Genomic DNA, 13,385 nt, shown 5'->3' with positions numbered 1-13,385 from the left:
AGATAATAATATTTTCTAGCTTTGGGAGACTCTCCTTATGGTTACCGTATTTCAAAAATTGATGTCACTTAAAGCTAATGTTCCTTTGGCAAAAAAGCATTTCTTTCTTTGTCAAGAGGATATGAGCTGCTGGCATTCCCCTAAGCTGGTGGATACTTTGCAGGAGTGGAGAAGTTAGGCTCTATATCCCATTCCTTCACCTGGCAGATCTTTTAAAAAACCGCATAGTCGTCCTCTCCAGTGCTGCAGGAATCTGATTATCTGGATCTCATTGGCTTCTTTGCACACTTACTTTGTAGTAAGCCCTGTTAAACTGAGTGAAACTTGCATCTGAGCAAAGATGCATAATATTTTACTGCTGGAAGTATCTGTCAGTGGTGGAATTGCCCCACTTGGAGACATGTTTGGGGAAGAACTGTAGCTCAGTGCATCTCCAGCATCTCTTGGTCAGCTGAGGACAGGGAAAGCAGGTCTGCATTTTCCTGGGCTCTGTAGGAAGGAAAGTCCTGAATCCTTAATGGTGTTTCATGTGGACACATTAGTCAATAAAACAACACCCCTTCTTTACCAAGTAGTGACTCATATACAGAAGCTGTTGGTGAACCTCTTTCCCATCCCCATCTACCCTAAATCAAAATTCAGTTACCATCAGAGAATACCATAACAAAACACTGAGAAAGGACAGGCAGTATTGATGCAGAAGGGAGTGATAAAGTTTTAAACGTCTGTTGAACTTAAGTGATTGAGGTTTGTACAAGTGATGCCCTAGGATCAGTTGGAGGCAGAATCTGCTTAACCCCCCCCCCCACAAAACCTGGCCCAACTCTATTAATTCAACAAGATGAATAGTCCCTACTTCTTTTATTGCTGAATCATAAAAAGACTGTGCCTCAGTCGTCTACTTTTTATTTTTTTAATTGCAAACATACTACATGTTATTTTCCCTTTCACTCATTTCATTTCATTTCATTTTAAAGAACAGATGTGTTTAAAGCTCAAAACTGTTGCAGGGATTTTTTTGGGGGTATGGGTGGAGGTGGGGTAGAAGGAGAGCCAATTCCATGCACCAATTCTTGGTGACAGCCAATCCATGCACAAACTGCAGCTTTTGATCCAAAACTGCAGAAGTATTTTTGGGGGGTTCTTTTTCTGCAGAACTCGTCCTTGGAAAGGAGAACTCCCAGCCCCCGCCCTGATGCACGCATCTTGCACATTTTATAAAATAAAGGTTTGCTGTGAGATTTGGTTAAAGGGCTCTGACTTTGTATCATCGTCATCATTTTATTATTTTATCCCGTTTCAAGCATTTCTCTGTTTTGCTGGGCTAAGGAACCTCCCTTTGTAGCTCTCGCCATTTCTTGACTAAAGTGCAATTGTAAGCAAAGTTTGCTTTCCTGACATGTTGGTTTCTTTTTGGCGTTATTAAAGCTAAATCAGAGGTTATTTCCCCTCTCTAAGCTCATCAAAGAGATGGTACATTTTCATTTTTTTTAAAAAAAAGTTGTAACTTGACATTGGAGAGAAAAATTAAACTGTTCAGAAGTTATGAAATTCAACCCTTTTTAACATTATGAAAGCTTTATTAAAATATTTTCTTTTTTTGTTAGAGAGGGGATGAACTCTATGAGGCCTGTTTGGCTTCACTACCAACTTCTTACAATTATAAGAGTTAGATCAGGGGTCCCCAGACTTACTGCGCAGTGGGCCGGAGGGCGGGGGAGTGCGCGCCCGTGCGCATGCGCACACGCACACGGGCGGGAAAAATCGCCGAAAATCGCTTGTGTGCATGCGTATGGGCCTCCCCCGACCCGGAAGTGCATCGGAAATGACCTCTTCTGGGTCGGGAGAGGCCCATACGCATGCACACAAAGGATTTTCGGCGATTTTTTGCCGATTTTTAAGATCGCCGCCGCGCCGCGCGCCGTCGCGCGCCGGATTGGGAGGCCGATTGGGCCGCATCCGGCCCGGGGGCCGTAGTTTGGGGACCCCTGAGTTAGATTAATTGTAGCAGTGCTGTTTTAGAAGAGGAATTCTGCCTACTCTCTCACACAGAATAGGGAATGTCTACTCCAAGATGGCGACCACAGTGATATATGCAAGCATTGCTGAAAAACAAAGAATTTCCCCCTTCTAAATTATTTTTCAAAGTCATATTTCAGCCAATTAATTAACTGAACTAATTAATTCAGTGTACTACTACTATGAACCTAATATTGTACAGGTTTAGAAAAACTTCTACTGTCCAATTGTAAAGGTTTTCACACATACAGGCCCAGATGCTTTTGGAAATCCAGTGAGTTAAGAATTATAGACTTGAGTAATGAATATGAATTAGTGGCTTTAGTATCTTTTGTGTTCTCTGGGCCCATAAATCTTGGTTGGCTGTAATGACATTGTCTAGGGTGGGGGGTTTTGCGGGGGGGGGGGGGGGGAGAAGAGTTGAATTGTGTTTCTTCCAGGAATGCACCAAGGCCTGCCAAATCTCCGTCAGTGGTGCAGCTAGCACAGGAGCAAAGCATTAGCTCTTTTTTCTTCAGAATTTTAGAATATGGGAAATTACTTATTTATCTTTAAAATGTACAAGCTGCTTCTCTTTGAGAAATATCTGAAACTATGTACCAATGATAAATACATACAGGACTCAAATAGTCAACTAAAAAAATAAATCACAAACCAAGAACCGAAATACCACAAGAAAAAAGAAAGCCATCAGCCCTGGAGAGGGCCCAAGACCTGAGGCAGGAAATCAAAATGGCCACCCTCCAGGTTCAGTAAATATAGAATCAACAGATTACAGTAGTAGTTGACTATTTATTTTCCCCTGATGGAGTCCCCAGTTGGTGGATTGATGCTGGTTTTTTCCACCCCGCCTAACAGTATGACCTCCTCTGTTCTGTATTTTGAAAAGCCTCCCCCTCAAAAAAAGAGTGTTTAGTTGGTACTGAAATGCTTAAAATGATGGCACCATTTTAATAACTAAAACGGCTGTTGCCCCAACCGAAAAGGCTCTGACCTGTTCCATTGCAATTATCACCTCAGTAAATGAGGAAGGCCTTACACCCTAACCTGAAGGGGAGGTAGGCATATCTTGGAGAATGATAAAATATATTCTTCATCATTGCAGTGCTTTGCCTTTATGAAAAGGGGGACCTGTGATCTCATCATCAGGAGACTTTTTAGGGCTGACATTTTGAAATGGGAAAGGATTTAGGGATGACCCTCTTGCCTGCTTTAAACTTGGCAGCCACCTCCTGGTGACAGTCATGATAGAATCAGTTCAGCAAATACCCAGGGTATGCCACTGCCGAATCATAATGGGGTTGACGGGAATTTGGGTGAGGCTTGGTTCCCAGCAATCATACAAATGAGAAAGGCAACGATAACTAGAGTTGACTGGGGGGGAGAAAACTAAAAACCACACCGTAGCGCCAAAATACAATAAAATTCTAATGTAGTCGAAAATACCCTGTCTGAACAGCCTGGGGGTATTCCAATAACTGATGAGTAATTCGTTTCAAGTGGTTTTGGCATGCGGATTTATGTACTTGGGAGAGATGGTTTCAGGAAGCAATACAAAATAAAGAAACGGGGTCTATAAGTAAGTGATCTTGATTAGAGATATTGGGGGGGGTGCATGAGGAGACACCAAATCCTTGAAATTCTCTGTGCGTTTTAGTCCCAAATTAAAGTCATTGTATACAATTAAAAACAAAAGATTGGCTGTAAACGTGAAGCTCCCTAAAGACTGCTGATTTACTTATTTCTTGCTTAGAGGTATACCTAGCTGCAGGGAAGCTCTATTGCGTTAAGAGGTGTGGCAAAAAAGCATTATTGAAATCTGTCCCTTTTTTCTTCTTGATTTTAAAATCCTAAAATTTGGAGTTTTGCTATTACGTTAACTTATAAGGCCTTTCAGCAGCCTCAGTTGTAAGGGATCGAATAGCAAAGAGCAGCTCCCAGTCTACCTGAAATGTTCAATAATTGACTAAGTAGCGGAAGCGACACGATGAACGCTGTGTAAATTAACACTATGATAATAAGCATCTGGCACTGTCAAAGGGGAAGGAACAGTTACCTCTGCGGTTTGAGGTCAAAGCTGTCTGAGATCGCCAACACTGGCCTAGATCACTCTGCAGGTTTTAAATATTGATCCAGCATTTAATTATTGGTAGAAAGAGAGAACATCCAAGCCAGTGACCAATATTGATAGGAGGACTTCTGTGTTGGATAAACATTGGGGAAGGCAAAAATGAATCCCATTGAGAGTAACTTAAGCATTACAAAAACAAAACAAAACAAAACAAAACTGTATTTAAGAAGAGCCCAGTAATTACTTTGTATAATTGCAGCTGTGCGTAATTATATAATTGGGTGAGCATGTAACAAACGGATGGTGAATTCTTCTACTGAATTATCCTCCAAGGCAAAAAATTAAGTGAGTTCTTTAAAACACTCTTTAAAAATGCTGAAATGTGCATATAGAGATTATACGTGAAAAGCACACATTTTGAATTGTCTGCTCCAAAAATCTGTTTTCGATTCTGCAGCATTTGTTGCTCTCACATTCTCAAACTTACTTCTGCAACTCTTGAGGGCCAGAAACATAAAACAAAAATAGGGCTTTCAGAATTCTAACAAGACTTAACCGACTGCTTAGAAATACCTCTTATTCCTAATAAGTTTCCATGCCAGATTCTGTAATTCTGACGAATGCAATGGTGTTTTGGTTTCTTTTCACAGAATCATAAAATGACAGATGAAATATACTCAGAGTCCTGTAGCGATTTCATGCTCTTTATTGCAGCTTGTAAAACAGTGAATGAAACTTCCCCTAATGTCCGCTATATATACAGTGGAACCTCGGTTTATGAACACCTCGGTTTACGAATTTTCGGTTTACGAACGCCGCGGACCCATCTGGAACGGATTAATTCACTTTCCATTACTTTCAATGGGAAAGTTCGCTTCAGTTTATGAACGCTTCAGTTTATGAACAGACTTCCGGAACCAATTGTGTTCATAAACCGAGGTACCACTGTACATTATTTACACAATGGCCCCCGCGTGATTGGCTAATTCCGGGCTGCTCCTGTAGGCCAATCAGGTTGCGGATTCACTTCCTCCAGAAGCCTGATTGGCTGCTCCTGCAGGCCAATCAGGTCACTGATTCACTTCCACCTGGAGCTGGATTGGGTGGCTCCTGCAGACCAATCAGACTGCTGCATTCTGGATCCTATTGTTCTAGGATTCATCTCAGTACATAACAGCAGAATTGGAAGGGATCCTGCGGGTCATCTATTCCAATCCCCTGCAACATAAAGCCCGATACATAATTCTGCAGAGTGCGGCATAGTGATTTTATTTCTGTTGTAATCCTACAAGATCTGCATAGCCAATCCACACAGGCTATATAGATGGAAGAGGGCTGGGTGAGAGAAAAACAAAAGTGTGCTGTCTCTCCCCCCCCCCCTTGAATGACTATACCGTGTTTCTCATATTATAAGACATGTCTTATATTTATTTTTTCCTCAAAAAAACACACCATGGCTTATTTTCAAGGGATGTCTTATTTTTTTTTCTCCTCCTCCTGCCATGGCCGGCATTGCTGCTGCACCTATCACTATGTCTTATTTTCGGGGTATGGCTTATATTCCTTGAATGCTTAAAAATCCTGCTATGGCTTATTTTATGGGTATGTCTTAAAATATGAGAAACAGGGTATATACACACCAGACACAGAGAGGGATAGCATGACTTTCATTTCCTGTCTTATAGGGACCTTGTTCAATTTCACTTCTGCTATCTAAAGTAGGGAAGTAAAGTGACAAGGCTCTTTGCATACATCTGTACGGTGGAAAGAAAAAAAAAGAGAAGCCTCTTAAATGGGGGGTGGGTTTTGCACAAGAGAACCAAGAATATGTCTTTCACTTTCCGCCCCAATTTTGCCTTAATAATAATAATAATAATAATAATTTATTATTTATACCCCGCCCATCTGGCCGGGTTCCCCCAGCCACTCTGGGCGGCTTCCAAAAAAACAGAAATTCTAAAATACAGAAATCCATCAAACATTAAAAGCTTCCCTAAACAGGGCTGCCTTGAGATGCCTTCTAAAGGTCTGGTAATTGTTCTCTTTGACCTCTAGTGGGAGGGCATTCCACAGGGTGGGTGCCACTACCGAGAAGGCCCTCTGCCTGGTTCCCTGTAACTTGGCTTCTCGTAATGAGGGAAGCGCCAGAAGGCCCTCGGAGCTGGACCTCAGTGTCCGGGCAGAACGATGGGGGTGGAGACGCTCCTTCAGGTATACCGGACCGAGGCCGTTTAGGGCTTTAAAGGTCAACACCAACACTTTGAATTGTGCTCGGAAACGTACTGGGAGCCAATGTAGGTCTTTTAGGACCGGTGTTATGTGATCTCGGCGGCCGCTCCCAGTCACCAGTCTAGCTGCAGCATTCTGGATTAGTTGTAGTTTCCGGGTCACCTTCAAAGGTAGCCCCACGTAGAGCGCATTGCAGTAGTCCAAGCGAGAGATAACTAGAGCATGCACCACTCTGGAGAGACAGTCACTGGGCAGGTAGGGACTCAGCCTGCGTACCAGATGGAGCTGATAAACAGCTGCCCTGGACACGGAGTTGACCTGTGCCTCCATGGACAGCTGTGAGTCTAAAATGACTCCCAGGCTGCGCACCTGGTCTTTCAGGGGCACAGTTACCCCATTCAGGACCAGGGAGTCCTCCACACCCGCCCGCCTCCTGTCCCCCACAAACAGTACTTCTGTCTTGTCAGGATTCAATCTCAATCTGTTAGCCGCCATCCATCCTCCAACCGCCTCCAAGCACTCACACAGGACCTTCACCGCCTTCACTGGTTCTGATTTAAAAGAGAGGTAGAGCTGGGTATCATCAGCATACTGATGGACACCCAGCCCAACCCCCCTGATGATCTCTCCCAGCGGCTGCATATAGATGTTAAAAAGCATGGGGGAGAGGACAGAACCCTGAGGCACCCCACAAGTGAGCGCCCAGGGGTCTGAACACTCATCCCCCACCACCACTTTCTGAACACGGCCCAGGAGGAAGGAGCGGAACCACTGCATGACAGTGCCCCCAGCTCCCAAGCCCTCTAGACGGTCCAGAAGGATGTTATGGTCGATGGTGTCAAAAGCCGCTGAGAGATCCAGCAGAACAAGGAAACAGCTCTTACCTTTGTCCCTAGCCCGCCGGAGATCATCGACCAGTGCGACCAAGGCAGTTTCAGTCCCATGATGAGGCCTGAATCCTGACTGGAAGGGATCCAAATGGTCCGCTTCTTCCAGGCGTGCCTGGAGTTGTTCCGCAACCACTCGCTCAATCACCTTGCCCAAGAATGGAAGATTTGAGACTGGGCGATAGTTGGCCATATTGGCCGGATCTAAAGATTGTTTTTTAAGAAGCGGTTTAATAACCGCCTCTTTCAGCGGGTCTGGGAAGGCTCCCTCATGGAGAGAAGCATTTACCAACCCGCGAAGCCCATCGCCCAGCCCTTCCTGGCTAGCTTTTATAAGCCAGGATGGGCAAGGATCAAGGAGACAGGTGGTTGGTTTCATTCGTCTAAGCAGCCTGTCCACATCCTCGGAGGTAACAGATTGAAATTGATCCCACAAAACTTGACTAGACAGGACTCTAGCACTCCCCCGCCCCGGCCCTGCTCCCACGGTGGAGTCTACCTCTTCCCGAATCTGAGCGACTTTATCTGCAAAAAACTTTGCAAAATCATTGCAGGAGATCATGTGGCCCGTACTGGGCCCGGATGGAGCAGGTGGTTCCGCTAAATTGCGAACCACCTGGAAGAGTCTCCTGCTGCTGTTTTCTGCAGATGCGATGGAGACGGTGAAGAAGGTCCTCTTCGCCGTCGCCATTGCCACTTGGTAGGCTCGAAGTTGAGCTCTAGCCCGTGTCCGGTCTGATTCAGGTAGCCTTCCTACCTAAGAGAATTTAAGTAACGTGGATGGTTTCAATTTCTATTGCAGAATTGGCTGTCATGAAAAATGCTATTTGGGGAAAATATGGAGAAGCTCTTTTCACTCGGAAACTTTTTAATAACCTGCACTTTCTTAAAAGAGAGGGGAGGGGAAGAACAAGTCATGAACTGGCAAAGGCAACAAGGGATGGGAGTTGTTGCATCCCCCATCTCCTGCCATGTTGTGTAGGCGATAACTGGGGAAGTGTCCTCTGCATACTTCTTTAACTGTTAAAGTAAGACACACTCAACCCTGCTTCATATCTGAACAGAGTAGGCATGTGAAAATAAGCACATATTTACCACCATCCCATCCAGCTCAGCCCTGAACATGAGGCCAGGAATATGGAGCTGAGCATATAGCATGCAGGCTATTCACCCTCCTACCCCAGTGTTTATTACTATATGACTCCCCAGGGTCTCAAGTAAAGGTCTTCCCCATAATCTGCAACCAGATCCTTTTAACCGGTGATGCAAGGGATAGAGCCTGGCCCTGGCTGCATGAGAAACAGGTGACTTTCCACTGAGCTAATGTTCCAACAAGAGTTCTAGCCAGTGCTTTTTTCTGGGGGGACGCAGGGGTAGGCATACCCCTAAACGTTTTGTGAATCTTTGTACTTTTGTCCATTTACTTTATTTCTTTCCCCCGATTTGAGCTATAAATTGGTGATTTTATTGAGTCAAAATGAGAGTACCCTAAACATATATATATATATATATATATATATATATATATATATATATATATGTGTGTGTGTGTGTGTGTGTGTATATATATATATATATATATATATATATATATATATATATATATATATATCACACTGGTTATAACATACCTGCATTTTCCACCTTAACCACTGCGCTCTAGAATTACCGGGAGAGATAAAGCAATCGGAGACAGGGAGGTTTCAAAGTAGCAGAAACTGCATGCAGGATGCTGTTATGAAACAGCTTTTGCAGAGTTCATAGGTGGAACGCTGCAGCTAGAACAGGGAGCATTGTGTCATTGTCGCTGTGCATATTCAGTCAAGGCTTCCGACTTGAGAGAAATGGGTCTGGCTATTGTTTTGCTTCCTTGTAAATTTTTTGTTTTCATTCTGTTTCTGCTTTGATATACACATGCATGCACAACTAGGGGAAGATTAATTTTATTCCTCAACTTTAGAGAAAGTCAGATGGAGGGTGGAAGAATTTTCAAAGGGAATATAGTATATTTTTAAAGGGGGAGAAAATAGGGTGGCCTTTTTTGGGGCTTTGAAATGTTCTCCAAGTTTGAAACTTCATAACAGGGTCAGTAAGTGTGATCTTTTTTATTTTTGTTTTTCTCCCTCGGATCCCTATTTATAGCTTTCAGATGTTGGCAGGGTGGAACAAGTTATCTCCTCCAGGACGTTCGTTACAGGTCTGTAACGAGAACCAGTCAAGCCTGCACTGACCTTTAAGATTGTGTGGCATTGCATCGCCTTGCAAACTTCACTCTCTTTAATAAATAAAGAAGCACTATAGGGCTATTTGTGCATCTCGCAAAGAGGGACAAAAGGGTCTACAGTTTAAAGTACTCTTTCTGCTTCAGTTGCTGAAATTCATAAAGGGTGCATGTGGTCATCTTCTGAAAGTGATCATTGCTGTGCCGTGGTTTGGTTTCAGAAGCTTTATATCTGACCAAGAAAGTGGCACTATGCTCCTCAGTGGAAGTAAATGGGAAATGTTTTCTAGCAAATGATTATATATACATATTTGAGACCTTGCATCCAAAGTGTAAGTTACTTGTTTATTATCACGGTGGGTTACAACAATAGAATATAGAGTGACAAATACAGTTAAAACCATTACTATTAGAAAAAAAGTAAAACCGCTCAAAATGGATTGGGACAAATTAAATTCAGCAAAAGAGGTGGGTTCTACAAAACAAAATGCCTTAACTGATACAAACCAGTGTGTTGAAACACACATGCGCACAGAAGAAGGATACTGACAAGCTGGAATGTGTGCAGAGGGGGGCAACCAAAATTATCAAGGATCTGGAAACCAAGCATTGTGAGGAACAGTTGAAGGGGCTGGCTGGGTATGTTTAGCCTGGAAAAGAGGAGATTGAGAGGAGATATGATCGGAGTTTCTCATGGAATAGGGAACAAACTTGTTTTCTCCTGCTCTGGAGTGTAGGACTCGAACCAATAGCTTCAAGTTACAAGAATGGAGATTTTGACTAAACATCAGGAAGAACTTTCTGACAGTAAGAGCTGTTTGACAGTGGAATGGACTCCTTCTGGAGGTTGTGGACTTTCCTTCCTTGGAGGTTTTTAAGCAGAGATTGGTTGACCATCTGTCTTGGATGCTTTAGTTGAGATTCCTGCATTGCAGGGGGTTGGACTAGACAACCCTTGGGGGTTCCTTCCAACTCTACCATTCTATGATTCTGTCATATATGCCTGTAAAGGGATTTATTTTATTAGTTAATTTATATCCTGCCCTTCCTCCCCAAGGAGCAGATATACAATATGAAACAAAAACAATGCAAACAATACCGTATTTAAAACGTTCTAAAAACAATTACAATTAAACAAAAAAACAAAACAAAAAGCAGTTACAGTTATAAATGTAAGAGCAATTTACACTTAAAAACACTTCCATCCAATGATCTCGAGGTTGCCAGGAATGGTATTCATCAGCCACTAAACAGCCGGGTAAACAAAAATATCTTCAAATTCCCCCTGAAATTTGAAAACGATGGAGACAGGCACAACTTAGTAGGGAAGACATTCAACAACTGGGAAACTGCCACTGAAGAGGCCTTGTGTGGGGCGGCTGAAGTGCTCCTCCTGGCCTCTCTTGACAATCTTAGGACTTGCCCTTAGTCACATCCCTCACTGGCCCTGATCTGCACCCTCCTGAAGTGCTTTTGTCTGGCTGAAATGTGTCCAGCGCAGCCTCTTTACCTGCCTGAATGGGGTAAAGGTAAAGGACCCTTGGACGATTAAGTCCAGTCAAAGGTGACTATGGGGTTGTGGCGCTCATCTCGCTTTCAGGCGTTTGTCTACAGACAGCTTTCTGGGTCATGTGGCCAGCATGACTAAACCGCTTCTGCTGCAACGGAACACAGTGACGGAAACCAGAGCACACGGAAATGCCATTTACCTTCCCCGCCACAGCGGTACCTATTTATCTACTTGCACTGCCGTGCTTTCGAACTGCTATGTTGGCAGGAGCTAGGACAGAGCAACGGGAGCTCATCCCATTGCGGGGATTCGAACCACCAACCTTCTGATCGGCAAGCCCAAGAGGCTCAGTGGTTTAGACCACAGTGCCACCCACATCCCCTGAATGAAGTATGGGGAGACAGAGAGAGGCGAGAGAGAAGAGACATCCAGCTTTTGCATGGCTTGAATGTCGCCATCCATTTTATACCTCTGGGCCTCCCAGTCTCTGGCACATAGGCTCAGATTGCCCACAAAGAAGGTCATCCACCTTTGATATACGTGAACAGATAGGCTAGCTTCTGTGCCTGAAATCTGCTGGAATTTATTTATCCCAAAAAATATACATCACTTGATTGTATTAAAACTCCTAAGTAAAACCTCTAATACTTTAACCAATAAGTTCATTGAGCGTTTCATAGGGAAACTTTCCAAAGGAGTTCAGGAATCCACAACAAAACAGAGCAGGTAATGCTGCTTTAGGCTTTACTGTATTCCTTCCCGTCTTGCCTGTCGCGAGGCATAGAATGAAAGATGTGAGCTATAAAATGAGCTCTGCTCTAATTGTCCAGCCTTGGTCCTGCTTCATGCTCACTTTGGGAGGTGGGAGGGCAACCAGCTGGTGGAGAAGGGTCCCTCGAGTGCTGCAGTGCGAGCCAGATGTGCATGCAGCAAGCGGGTTGGGGATAGCATCTTTTTGCTCATTTGTTGCAGCTTCAAAGCATTGTTTATTTCTGCCCTGTTTCCTTTCTGCTTTGGGATGCCAATTTCCAATATCTGGTTTGTGGTCACTCAGTGGTAGATAACGGCAAGCTTTTGTTTGCATATTTGTGGTGTGGTATCTGCTCTGCAGAGCAAAGGCCTGAGTAAGTCTTGCTTTCTGAGATCCCCCACCTTTCCCCAATCTTCTGCCTGCTTCTGTTTAAACTCTTTTGTGAAGACTTTAGGCAGGGCTTCCTTCAATGCTGTGCACCTATTCAACTGAGCCTATATCATCTGTATCACTGTAGCTTATCCTAGATGAGGGTCAGCAACCTAAGGCCCATGGGCCAGAAGCGGCCTGCGGAGGTAGTTTGAACGGCCCACGAGCCGCCCCCGAACTGAGCAGCCTGCTCGTGCGCTGTGCTAAACCGGTGCAGTGCAGCGTGGGGACTCACTTCTGCGGCGCCAGAAATCGCATCTGCGCATGCACAGACATTGAAAATCGCAGACGCGCGCGCTCACGCACTTGCACAATCTGGCCCACAGAGGGATCTCCGTGAGACCGATCCGGCCCAGGCAAGTTAAACCTTGCTGAACCCTGTCCTAGATAACTGTTCAGCTTGTCAAAGGCAGGATGAATAAGCAGAGAGTTGAAATACACCCCCCTTTGAAATTAGGATGGTGTTAGCAATTTGTTATTTTAAGCACCTCCTTAAGTCTTTTTAAAACTATTATTCAGCCAGGCTTTTTAAGCTTAGCATTTTTTTTTGTTATTGTTTATGCTGCTTTTACTGATGGATTTAATGCACTTTCACCGTCTTAACTTTGTATTCTATTTCTTTTCTTTTGTACACTGCCATAATGTTTCTGAATGGTAGATGGCTTATACATTCTTTAAATAAACCAAACCAAACCAATTAGGGTTTGAGTGTGTGTGTCCTCTTGAACAAGGGGCTCCAGCAGCCAGCCTTCAGTGTGTTGTATCTTGCACTAGAGTTCGACCAGGCTAGGTTCTATAGGTCAGTGAGGTCGTGCCCTGTTTGACAAATAGAGGGTGCTGACTTAACTGCATGGTCACCAAGTGTGAAGGTGATCCATAGATGTAGACTTGTAGTTAATTTACAGTAGCTAAGCTGTTCTAAGAACACATGTTTAATCTTTGTTGTAATACCTTCTCTGGTAAGGCACAGTTGCTAATTTATATGACAAAAGAAGGTGCTAATTGAAAGAGAAGGTCACACAAACAAGGAGTAAGTGGCTAGGGATTAATGCTATACTTGGAAAAATACTCATCAAGTGTGGAATTCTTTAGGGACTTGCACCTTCCAGTTTCAACAAAATCTGAGGTCAATTCAACATTTGACCCTCCCAGGTGCCCTGGAGCCCTGAGTAGTGTTGGATAACCTAGTGGAAGGTGGTCAGCTGATCTCCCAAAACAACAGGGATGTCATACCCTATAACAGGGGCCAGCAAACTTTTTCAGGGGGC

General features: G+C 43.9%; 1 protein-coding gene across 1 annotated transcript in view; it reads left to right on the top strand.

Moving 5' to 3' along the window:
• Window positions 1-13,385, top strand: part of PREX1 (phosphatidylinositol-3,4,5-trisphosphate dependent Rac exchange factor 1) — a 240,368-nt gene that overhangs the window by 66,812 nt on the left and 160,171 nt on the right. The gene's annotated exons all lie outside the window — the stretch shown is intronic.

This window comes from Zootoca vivipara, chromosome 7 (genome assembly GCF_963506605.1).
Source record: "Zootoca vivipara chromosome 7, rZooViv1.1, whole genome shotgun sequence".
NCBI lineage: Eukaryota > Metazoa > Chordata > Lepidosauria > Squamata > Lacertidae > Zootoca > Zootoca vivipara.
This window is presented reverse-complemented; position numbering and strand designations above follow the sequence as displayed.